The following is a 12,632-nucleotide window of genomic DNA, read 5'->3' on the forward strand; positions in this document are numbered from 1 at the left end:
CAGTGGAGAGCTGAGAGTTTGGGAGATGACAGTACCATGGGAAAACCACCAATGACAGCAGCAGATGTGAGGTGGAGCTGTCTCTATTCTAGACAGAAGAGATAAACTACATGTACTGTGGATGGCTTTCCAAGCATGTTGGAGGAACACAGAGATTGTGAGTCCCAGAGGTCAATCTCACACTAAATTGTACATGGTTGGGCTTTGACTTGACTGTGATCATGCCCAGTGGCTTCCCACCAGCTTTAATAAATTATTTCACTTATTTACTTTTTTGTATGTAACAGGGCTCACAGTTAAGATAGTTTGGAGTTGTTCAGAAACTTAGGAATTTAGAGAAATTTTGGAGATTTTAAAAGACACTGAAAATGTGGAAAATTTTTGGATTTTTAGAGGACAATATTTGAAAGAGACTGGAATATTTAAGTATTCAAAAATTTAAAAACTGGGAATTTTAAATTTATGCTATGTTTATGTTTTGACATCAACATGAGGAATTGGGATGAACAAAAAAGGAAAGATTATTGTTTAATAGTATTGTATTAGTGTGTCAATCTGACAAAGGGTCAGTTGTCCTGGCTAGTTTTATGTCAAGTTGATACAAGCTAGAGTCATTTGAAAAGAGGAACCAACCTCCTAGTGAGAAAATGCCTCCATAATATTTGCCTCTTGGCAAGTCTATGGTGCGCTTTTTAAATTAATGATTGACGAGGGAAGACCCAGCCCATTGTAGAAGGAAGGCATTGTCCATTGCACTCCTTGATACGGTGGTCTTGGATGCTATAAGCAAACAGGCTAAGCATCCATGACGAGTAAGCCAGGAAACAACATAGCTTCACAGTGTCTACCACAGTTTCTGCCTCCAGCTTCCTACCCTGTTTGAGTTCCTGCCTTGACTCTAAGTCGAAACTTACCGTCAACTATGAAAAAGCCACTGCAAGTCACTCATTGAATGGAACAGTATCGTGTCACCTGAAAATGTGTTTAATAGGAGGGCACAGGACCGAAATATGGGAATCTCTGGGTGCTTAATACCAGTTAGAGTTTTCCCAAGTATATAATATTTTTCTATTTTTACTTTAATATCCTCTTAAAGACTTCTAACTCAAATCTGTTAATTTATCACCATAACTATAATTTCACCTCTGTGCTTTTGAGAAAGGGTTACACAGTGAGAATAAATGGAGAGTTAGCAATCACTGTGGAACTGGGGCTTGAGGAGTCACATACAGAAGGCAAGCTTCCACAGTCTCCCACATGTGATCCTGTTCTTTTCACTGGATTTAGTATAACTTTTTGCTTTATATAAATAGAACTTGTCTAATGCAACAAAAACCTTGAACAAGGAGGGTTGGTTGACGAATCCTTTTTATTATTTTTCAGTTGAGATATTAAACAAGCCCTGTTTTTACTTTGTATTTATACACAATTTATCATAACCAGGGAAATATAATGAGGTCAGAAGTTTGTCAATCTGGCTAGTATTTCATTTCAGAAATTAAACAAAAGAAACCCACTGTTTATCTAATTCTCCTAGAGTAGCTAAGACACTTATTTCATGGAGAGTGGATGCTCAGAAAATGCTTCTGCCTGTTGAGTAGTAATGCTTATTCATACTCTATACAAGCAAAATACTGATTTTTCTACTAGCTCTCATTAATAAGGATACAGTCTTCTCTGATCAGGAAGTGGAAAGTTGATGACACTTTTTTTTTTTTTTTCTGAACCAAAAACTCATGTCACATGGCTTGGGCTTATACTATAAGAAATCACCTGAATCTTCATTGTGCGATCTGTAGACCAGCTATATCAGCTTTACTTCTGAGTGTTTTCAAAATGGAAACACTCTCATCCACCCTGAGCCCACTGTATTGTTACCTTCAATTTAACAAGATCCAGGAAACTCCTAAGCATATGAAATTTGGAGGGCTGTTTACATCAGCAGTAGTTCTCAAAGTATGATCCTTAACTACACTAGTATCACTTGCAAGCTCATATGAAGTGAAAATTTAGTCATCTTACCCAGGCATACTGCCCTTTAGCATCTCCCTTGGATAGTTCTTTGGACACTATTTTTTTTTTTTTTTTTGAGACAGGGTTTCTCTGTGTAGCATTGGAGCCTTTCCTGCAACTCACTCTGTAGCCCAGGCTGGTCTCGAATTCACAGAGATCCGCCTGCCTCTGCCTCCCGAGTGCTGGGATTAAAGACGTGCATCACCACCGCCCGGCTTGGACACTATATTTTGAGAAATGTTTACCTAGATCATTATATTATAGTGTGATTTAAATATTTTTGATATATCAATCCCTCCTGTTACCTACTTCTTTTTTCATATACACTAGAGATAATCCTTCTAAGACATTGGATGCCACAAAAAATAAAAATGTCCATGTACTTAGCTATTCTTGGAAAGTTCTAGAAATCTTACAAAATTTTAAAATAATATAGCTATGTTGTCCTATTTGGGAATATTTTTATGCTGGCAATTCTTCTGTTAGTTCATCAGATTTTTCTCATAATCCCATGAATTTATCTTTACTCATTCATAAACACATTAAACATTTTCTTAAACTTATCTACTGAATGAGTAGAAATCAACATTAACTAGAGTTGTGTATAGTTGTGTATTTATTATTTTATAATATCTCCTTTCCTCACTATGCAATATAGGAAGACAAAAAAAGATATCCCATTGCAAAAAAAGGACTTACAGTAGTGAAACTTCACTATAATAAATATTATTGTAATCAAAAGAAAATGTTTTACAAGGGCTTCCCCAAAACCACAAATTAACCCCATGACTCACTATAATACTCTAAATTCTGTGACAGGAATTTAAACGGTCCCCATCTTCATTGCTAATCTAGTTCAGCCATTGATTTCCCGATAGAATCTTCTAGTCTCTTTGTTGTAAAGTCCTCCACTTCCCCTAAAGAAGATGGCATGCAGTTACCAGACTATTGTGCTGTTACTATGGGCCTGCTGCATCATTCACCAGTCAGATAGTCCACATTTTAATGGTCTAAACCCTTATGTCAGTGTTCTCTAAGTTACTCATTTGTGAGAAACATGGCCATGCTCTTTGGTCAGTATCTGGTGAATATTTTTGATTGGACAATTGAATAAATGAGTGGAATGGTCCTGGAAAAAAATAATAGACTGTTTTGGAGAATAAGAGTTCCAACAACAACAGAAACATCAGGTGTTAAGAATCTGGCCTTTCTGCTTTTGTAAATAGTACTAGAGTCATTTACGCTTTACTCAAATGGGTGCTTTTGACAACTATAGCTACAACACAGAGTCATGCAATATTCACATCCCAAAGGACCTTACACAAGATAAAATGGACCTAAAATTTCAATGAATTCCTAAAAAAATGGCATGCTGAAATTTCTGCTATTGGAAAACCAGAGAAATATTTTCTTCACCTTTCCCAGCACTGCCTGTTAAAAAGTCATGAAAGATCATACCAATTAGTTATATCTTGCACTTCAATAATAAAGATTATGCTGCTGTTCACCTTATTTTCAATCCTTGAAAGCTAGTTTTCAACCTGCTCCATTAATTTTAAGCCTCACCATTTCATTTTAAGTGGATGTTTTCTTTCTTTTTGGTTTTTGTTTGTTTGGTTTGGTTTGGTTTTGATACAAGGTCTCTCGACATACTTCTGAATTCCTAGAATTCACTACGTACACCAAGCTAGCCTCAAAACTCCAGAGATCGACCTGTCTTGGCCTCCAAAGTGCTCAAATTAAAGGTGTACAACACTACACATGCTTAGATGTTTTCTTTCTATGTAGGGGTATCTTTGAAATTTTTCCAGATGAAAGTCCTTCCTATAAAGCTCCTTCCTTTCTAATTAGCTATGCTTAGTCTCCTGCTGGTTGACAAGAACAGACCACTTAGTGATTCATGGGAAGGGTCACTGTCCAGCCTTTGGTCCTAGGCAAGCATGTATAATAATGGGCTACTTTGTTTTCAAAATACTCTACTACTGTACAGTGACTTCTTCCTGAATACAGAGGAAGAAGTTTAGGCTTCAGATCTTTCAGGTGGACCATCAATTTGCTATTCCAAAAGTTCTGGATCCAGAGACTCAACAAATATTCATAATAGCATGACCCAACTCAACGCTTACCTCCTTCAATACTTTAGCTGTCCAAATTCATTTGAGTTTCAGAAATCCAGTCAAGTGTCATGTTTGTAGAAATTTAGAGAAAGATGGATAGAATGGGAAAAAAGAAATAATATATATAATCTCAGCAATGAATATAATTAGTCATTAATTATATATTCTTTTGTCTCAGAACTTCTTATTGAGAACATATGTAACAATCAGTTTAAGGACAACAACCCTGAATCAGGTAAAGTATTTCAGAGTCAATACATACATACTCAAAATGATATTCAATGAGCTAAAAAATAATTCTCTCTGTGTCTCTGTCTCTGTATCTATCACTCTCTGTGTGTATAAGCTCTTATTTTGAAATTAGATATGTGATTTTGAGATATAGAAAGTCTATGCATGTTATTTGTGTGGGTCCTTTCCCCAAGTACTTGAACTCCCAAATGACAGCATAGATACCATATCTAGGTGTTAACTTCTCAACCAGTAGAAGCAGTTTTGAAAAAAAAAGTGAATAAGTTTTGAAATACGCCTTAAACTTCAGTCCTGAAAAATATTGTTATATAGAAAATTTCTTTCAAAAACATCTGAAATTAAGAGATTAAAATTTAGAATTAAATTAGTTAAGAGATTAAAATTTAGAATTAAATTAGTTAAAGTACCTTCTTCATAGAAAGGATAAAATGAAAGATAGACGATATCAGATGGTGTACTTTGACTTGATGAAATGCTTGAATGAGCTTGTTGGTCTTGTTCAGAAGGAAATGTTGGTGCTGAAATGTAGAAGGAAGTTATATTTCTGTAGCATAGCAATAGCAGCCACTGAAATATCCAACTGATTTTTCCTTGTTCCTCTCTCATCTTCTGTTCTTTTTGCTGTAAATGTTGCTATTAACTTATTTTATTGGTATAAAAAAATGTTGTTATATCTATGTTCAGTTGTAAGAAAAAATAGAATAGCCACCTAAAGAGCTTTGTGCACTATACTTAAATCCTGTTCAATTTGTGATTGGACATCTTCCAATGTGTATTTTTCTAAGGATCTGTGACCTATTCACAAGCAAGGAATGCTCTGAGGTATATAAGAGTTTTTAAACTAAAACTTCCTGAATTATAATGTTTTACATTTATCTTTGTCTATGATTTAAGTTAGTGCAACATCTCTCTCATGGCACATGCTTTCATTATTTTGTCAATTCCCAATCCGGTCCTCCAGGAACATCACATTGCAAGAGTTCTGACTCACTGTGAATCCTCACAAATAAAATTTGTTATCAAGAATTTAGTCTAGAAGTACATCTAAATTCTGAGAGATGCTCTTCCTATAAATGCCCTCATTTATCAAATCTCCATATTCACCATTATGTATTATTTCTACCCAGAAATATCAGTATGCCTCTAGGAAAGTTTTTAGTTTTTCAAATTATTGAGATGTCTATGTAAAAATCAGTAATAGTTTTGATGAGATAATTGCTCAAATCTTCAAGAGTCAGACATTCATAAATGCAAGGCTGTGTGTGTGTGTGTGTGTGTGTGTGTGTGTGTGTGTGTGTGTGTTCAGTATTTGCTAATTGGTGCAATCAAAGAGCAATGGTTCTGTGGCTCCTACAGCAGTCCACAGACCTAAATTAAAGTGCAAGCTAGGTACAGAATGTGAGGCATTCATTACCTATTAAAACTGAGAGATATTGCAGAGCCATCTCGGTGCATAGGCAGTTCTTTGGGGGTTTGCTCCTCTAGCCATACACTAAAAAGCAGAGCCATATGGGTTCTCACTTCTTTACTCTCCAACCGACAAATCATAAAACAAATCCCAGAAAATGGGCAGAAAATACAGGTGTCCCATCTGCAGCCACCTACATCTATTACAGGGCTTGAAATTTTAAGAATTACCTTATCAAAGCAGTATAACATTGAAACAAAGGAGTCAAAGGTTTGTAATGAAAATGAAGGCCTGTAGAGGTGGTGCTCACTATGTGACATCAGGCTTTTTAATGGAGTATATGGTTCTTTATATGCTCACCCTATAGCTCTCAAAAATATAAAGACTATAGTGCCTTAATTTACTTACTGCTGATATAGGAGCAGATATCTGCCAATTGACTTATTTTTCTCCCCATAACTAGAAGTGTGCAGTAGCTTTCCTCCTGCTGTATTTGCGCTATTAAAGGTTTTGTCAGGATACCATTGCTGTATTTATATAGGTAAGGCATGAGGTGTACAGAACAGGAAGCAATCAGGAGCTTCAATCTGTCCTAAGAATTTCCCTGTACCCTTATTATCCTGTGATTGTGTTCAGAGCTTGAAATTTTAAAATGAAAAAAAAAATCCTGATAGTAGCAATCACCATTTTTCCTGTAATCAAGTCCATACTTCTTTTCATATTCTTTTGTTGAATTGCTTTTCTCTGTTTATTGTTGTTGTTAAACAAGGTGAGGCAACGTTTCACGATGATGACTTCTTCTGCACTAACAAAATCTTAAATGCACTCTTTTCTTCCTGCTATGTGCTATCAAATCCATCTTTGTATGGGAGGCACAAACTAAAATGAGTAAATTGCCCTTAGTAGGTAGTACTCTTTTCTTGACACTAGGAAGTAAATTGTCAAAGAGTTACACAAGGTTTTAGCTGCATGAGTCCCATTGACACTAATGGGACTTACAAGGAAAACACCCTCCATGCAAAGCTTAGGAAAGTAGGGTTAGTTTTCTTTATGGTCTCCACTATATTTTGTGTTGTCAAGCCTTGAACACACACGCCTCACACACTTCTCTGTTCTCCCCCTTTCTTTAACTATATCCCTCCAAGATTTAAATCTTAAGCCTTTCTTTAATCATCTCTATAGACATGCTGTCAACACACTCCACTCTCATCATTTCCATAATGCTGTAATTAAAGTCTCCTTCTCTAATTCCCCAACACCAAACCATGACTACTATTCAGTTACTGCAGCTAGATTGGAAATCTTACTGCTGTAGTTTTATAAAATTATAATACATGCATTAAATAATTAAATTTATTGTTTATAAATTATTATGGATTTATTTGAATATTTTCTAATCTTTTACAAACCTTAAATAATAAAAATTGCCTAAATTATATTATTTTATACTTTAAAATATCCATTATTACTATTACAATTATTATTATTTAAGTCTTGACTGTTTTTAGCATTTCCTGAATGTTTCATAGGACACAGGAAGTCTATAAGATTTTGGAAATACAGCATGCATCACAAGGCAGTTATAACCACATAAGCTTGGTTAGCTAAAATTTTTTCATAGAACCACTAGTGAACAACACAATGAATAGCTTAATACTAGTTCCTGGCAGAGTGCATCCGTGATTCCATAATGTCTGGGGAATGAAGGACATTCTTGTCTGGAGACAGCAATTCTACAACTATCTGATGTCACTCTTAAATAATACATTGCAACACACACACACACACACACACACACACACACACACTTTAGGTTTGTACTAATTCTTTCTCTAGCAAGTTTTGATTGTGAAGAGAGCCAAAGTAGGCTAGCTTTGAGCAAGATTTTTATGAGTGTTTGGTTCTGTATAGAATTCACAAAAGGCCCAATCTTTGTGGCTACCACTTGTTTTTTTTTTTGTTTTTTTTTTTTTTTTTTTTTTTTTTTTTTTTTTTTTTTTTTTTTCATTACGGTGGCATTAATTACTAAGCAAGATGCCAAGTAATTGGCAAGGGAGTTCTCTGTGCTTATTTATCTGATACCTTTATCCTGTGCTTCTGGCTTCTCTCCTTTACTGCACTTTTACAAAAGATTACCAGGGTAGGAATATAAAGAGCAAAGGGTCTTTCCTTTGCACTTTTATAACCCAACTTACCTTGAATTCTTTGCCTTATTTCAAGCCATACCAATCAGAAAGGATTTGCTCTAAACTAACATTAGTCAACATCATGTATACAAGAAAATGAAGTTGAAAACAAAGCCAAGACTACATTCTTCTAAAAGCAAATTATTTACTTCACCAAACCTCCCAGTTCCTTCTTGTACCTATGGATTCATCATTTCTAGAAAACTCTGTGGGAGCCTGCCATAAAGATCGAACATATAAGCAAGCATCCTGAAATCTCAACAGTAGGGGCATCTCAAAAACATACCAGCACATATTTGTCTCGATTTAGTTTTTATTGCCCCCTGCTATTATCAATTGCTACCGTTCTATCTCTATGTTGATTATGACAAAAGATATGTTTTTCATAAAATAACGTATTTGGACATAATAACGAGAACCTTGGTTCCCATCTTCATGTTGCAGAATAGCACGACTCGTGCTGTACAGGCGCAGTTGGCTGGCCAAGGACCCTGATGCCAAATTGCGGAGGATATTCTTGTCGCTATGACAAATTGCTTGCTGGTGGGCTGTGCAGAGTGTTGTTCTGGCAGCATCAGAGTTGTCTACGTGTCTGTCACTTGGTTAGGCTGCTTCAGGCTTAGGTGGTTCCACCCCACCCCCTTTCCTCTTTCCTCAGTGCATTTTTTCAGACTTACCTTTGCTTCTCAGTGAAGGGGGACTGTAACAGTCACTTGACAGTGAACCTACGGAAATGCCTCCCAAGCTCTCGGCACAGGTATCTGTAGGGTGAGAGAAGGATTTTTTTCACAGTACCATGCTTGTTTTCCATACAAACCTCCAGGCTGCCATTACAGCCACCCACATTCCGGTTGGCAATGCACTTATGCTCTGAGAGCTTTAATGAATCCAGACAAAACTGAACAGCACTTCTGACATGCAGGAAAACCATGCATTTTAATGATATATTACAGCATGATTTATTTCTTTAATCTGTAAAATATTAATGGTCAATATTGTTTATTAACAATTCATGGAAAGATTGCTCTGTGTTTTATCTGATGTTTACTTTTAAAACTAAAGATATTTGCTTTGCAGCTTCCTTATATTAAGTGTTCCTTCAGTGAGAATCTACTTTAAGAAACAGAAAAAATGTAAATGAGTAGACAATATTCAGTAAACAAATTGGCCTGTAAACCCTACTGCAGGCAATCCCAACTCTATCTGTTGACTACCTACGAAGGCATGTAATTTAATGCCTCCAGATAATTTGTGGGTAAAATCTAGCCAGCTGACACTTTGAGATAAATAATAAATAATACTCCTATTTCATTACTGAGTTTGTAATTAAGTACAAATGTAAAGGGCTTTTAAGAACCATAAGGGATACAGTATTTTTAAATTGTTTTGCAAAACTAAAAAGGACAGGGTAATAAAATTAAAAAAAAAAAGTTATTTCCTTAGTCCACAGAATGATGGTGAAGCTTCTCTCTGAGACACATTCTATAGTGTTGGTGTATTATTTAGGAGTCTAGCATGTGTAAAAGAAGCTAATGGAACTTTTCACAAAAGATAATATACATTGGAATAAAAGGAAATGAACAGGCTTTTAATCTTATGTGAAAAAAATGTTTGTTTTTACTGCTTTCAAATATAAATGTACTCATTGCTCTACTTGTTCAAACTGTAGCCCTGAATTAAGTGGGCTTTAAAGCTCTCTGGAATACTTTAAAGATATAAGATTTGTTTTCAAAGAAATATATTTATATTTCTAAGAGCATGCATGTGTGTATGCCTGCGTGTGTGTGTGTGTGTGTGTGTGTGTGTGTGTGTGTGTGTGTGTGTGTGTGTGTGTATGTTGGAATTTAGAGAAAGAATAAAAGCTATTTTAACAGCTCAACTCTCAGGGCGCACAGGTGAAAATTTCAGGCCCAGGTGATGTTTGAATTCGTTGTTGTTGTTTTCTTTCCCCATGCTTACTGATAGGATGTGTCAGATCTCAGGACTGCATGAGCATTTCCAAAGGGAAATGTATCAAATTCTCTTTCTCTGATGGGTTTGTATCTTGCTGCATTCTCTGAAGCCTAGCAGCACACATTTTCTGACTCTCCTCACTTGGTAGCATCCTGGGTGAGGCTATTGATCCTAAAATTGCTAGGATTCGCTGAGAAGGCTGGTTGTTGGTTCTGCACTGGTGTCACTGAAGTGGTTAAAGCTTTATTTGTTTGTTTTGTCCTGAATGGCTCTTAATGGATTAAGCTTTAGGCTTTCACCAAAGCAGTAACTGATTGTTAAAGTAGCAAGGAGTAAACTAACCACAGGATGGTGTGTGTGTGTGTGTGTGTGTGTGTGTGTGTGTGTGTGTGTGTGTGTGTGTGTGCGTTGCCAGTGTATAGCAAATTACAAACTACGTTCTGAAACTAAGCTAGTACAATACGTGTTAAAGAAAATATTTCTTGCTAAATACCTTTATAAGTCTACCTCTCTAAGTGGCCATAAATTATGCTGACAAATATCTCAACAGATTAACTCTATTTACTTAAGACTAATTAAATTAACTAAATAATGACCCACAGCTACTGCGATAGATCATAGCATCTGTAGTTGCAGAGTTATAGTGCACTATGAAAATAATGTGCCATTATCTTTTGACTGTACTACTGCTTTTCATAATTTATGACAATATTCAAAATGGCAATTTCAACCTATTTAAACCTTCAAAGCAATCACTGGGACACACACACACACACACACACACACACACACACACACACGTATATATATATATATATATGCAGGCAAGAGCATATATACACACACACACACACACACACACACATACACACACACACACATATATATATATGCTCTTGCCTTCATAATATTATGCTATGGTTCTGGACTCAATAATTAGGTTTTGGCTTAAGTATGGTATTAAGTAGGTGATTAATGAGTTGATGAGTAGAGAAACACCCGTATCTGGAGAAGCAGATGGAAATGCATTAATTTGTGTGACTACTTAATACAGTGCCAACTCTTCTATAAGGCCTTATTCAATGTCTTGATACCAATATACAGTGACTCTAAAAATCTACACTCTCAAATCCCAAAGTGATATCCCTCCAGACAACTCTTAATTTATATGTGCTCAAACTATTTAGACTGTGTTCTCCCTTCTAGGTTTGCAGAAATGATATACAAGACTACCCCTTGAGTGTCCTCAGCCCATTGTCACAGACGGTAACTCTCTCTGCCTAACTATCTTTAGATATGCTATAGAGTAGAGAAGCTTCCTCTCCAATGAGTAATTTATGAATCTGTGAAGAAAAGTATTGAACAAAAATAAGACCTCTACCTCAGCTTCAAATAAGCCAAAATTCATTCATTAAAAAGCACTGGGGTGAGAGTCATTTGGAAAGTTTTCAAGATGGCTTTTCCAGAAAGATGAGCACAGCCCCTTGCCTCTGTAAATGCATACATGGAAAGTTGGGTCTTTATAAGTAAATCATGTTGAGGTTTCCTACTATAAACACAGGAATTAAGCACCCTCTATTATGTCTCTGAACTCATTGTGAACATATTTGCATGTGTAAATAATGAACAGTTTGCTTTACATCGCAGAACATCAGCTCAATTCACGAAATTTCATATGAAGAAAGAATAGCAAAGGGTTCTCTTTTTCATAAGTGTTGCCTATCAAAGATCTGAAACCTTTCAGGAACCTTTCTATTTTCCATTTCATACTTTTAATAAGTTCTATAAGTTGAAATGAGATGAAGGGCTGTATTAAAGTCAATATATAAGCTTCAAATGAGGCTACATTGAGTATATAGAAAGAATGATCAATTCCACTGCATGCCTGCAAGGTCTTTGTAATTTTCAAAATTCAATCCAACATCTTGATATTGTGACGACAGAAGTAGCTGCCACTGTAACACCAGAGCCTAGCATTAAGAGAAGGGCTTTTAATGAACACACTAAAAAGAACGAAATTTTTTCCCTTGCATGGAATATTCTAAAATTAAGGTGGGGAAAGTGTTACAAATCCTAGATGAATACTCTTAGTGAATAACTAATTTGGTAATTGTGTGACAAGCCCAAAAGCCAAATGTAGTTAATTTTACACACACACACACACACACACACACACACACACACACACACACTCACTCACGCACGCGTTTCTCTATCATACTCTTTTTTCTGATTCCCTGTACTAGAAAAAAAAGGATAAGAGGAGGTTTTGAAGGAGAGACTCCCACCCCACCCCTTCCATTTTCAGAGCTGAAATCCTAATTGACCTACTGCACTTTCGTTCCCAACACCATATCAAAAGCAAAACAAACAAGCTGTGGATAAAGAGACTGGGATTCTTTGGGGTTATAGCTATTTTTCTGACTTCATTTTCCAATATTTCCTACTTTCACTTTCCCTGCCCATGTCTCTTCTCCCCTGTTGACACGCTGCTGTTCCCTCTCCTTCTGAGTGTGCTAAAACCCTGCACTTCTATCACTCCTTTGTGGTGGAGAGTGGAGGAGGGGCAGTGGGGAAGCACACGTGGCCTGGGATGCACCCTAATCTTCCTTGTTTACAACACCACCTGTGGAAGAGGAGGAAACTTTCCAGGGCCTGAATGAAAAGCTTTGGCCTCTCCTATAGACTGGGATGCACCAGGCG

General features: G+C 36.3%; 1 long non-coding RNA gene across 1 annotated transcript in view; it reads right to left on the minus strand.

Moving 5' to 3' along the window:
• The window catches only part of LOC128110719 (uncharacterized), a 107,771-nt gene extending 98,980 nt beyond the window's left edge, over positions 1-8,791 (minus strand). Inside the window, exons 1-2 of the long non-coding RNA XR_008218293.1 lie at positions 8,654-8,791; positions 4,140-4,156 (exon numbers count right to left, since the gene is read on the minus strand). This is a non-coding gene — a long non-coding RNA (uncharacterized LOC128110719). The remainder of the gene's footprint in view (positions 1-4,139; positions 4,157-8,653) is intronic.
• Positions 8,792-12,632: the final 3,841 nt, after the last annotated feature.

This window comes from Peromyscus californicus, unplaced genomic scaffold (genome assembly GCF_007827085.1).
Source record: "Peromyscus californicus insignis strain IS unplaced genomic scaffold, ASM782708v3 Scaffold_15__1_contigs__length_86483966, whole genome shotgun sequence".
Lineage (NCBI taxonomy): Eukaryota > Metazoa > Chordata > Mammalia > Rodentia > Cricetidae > Peromyscus > Peromyscus californicus.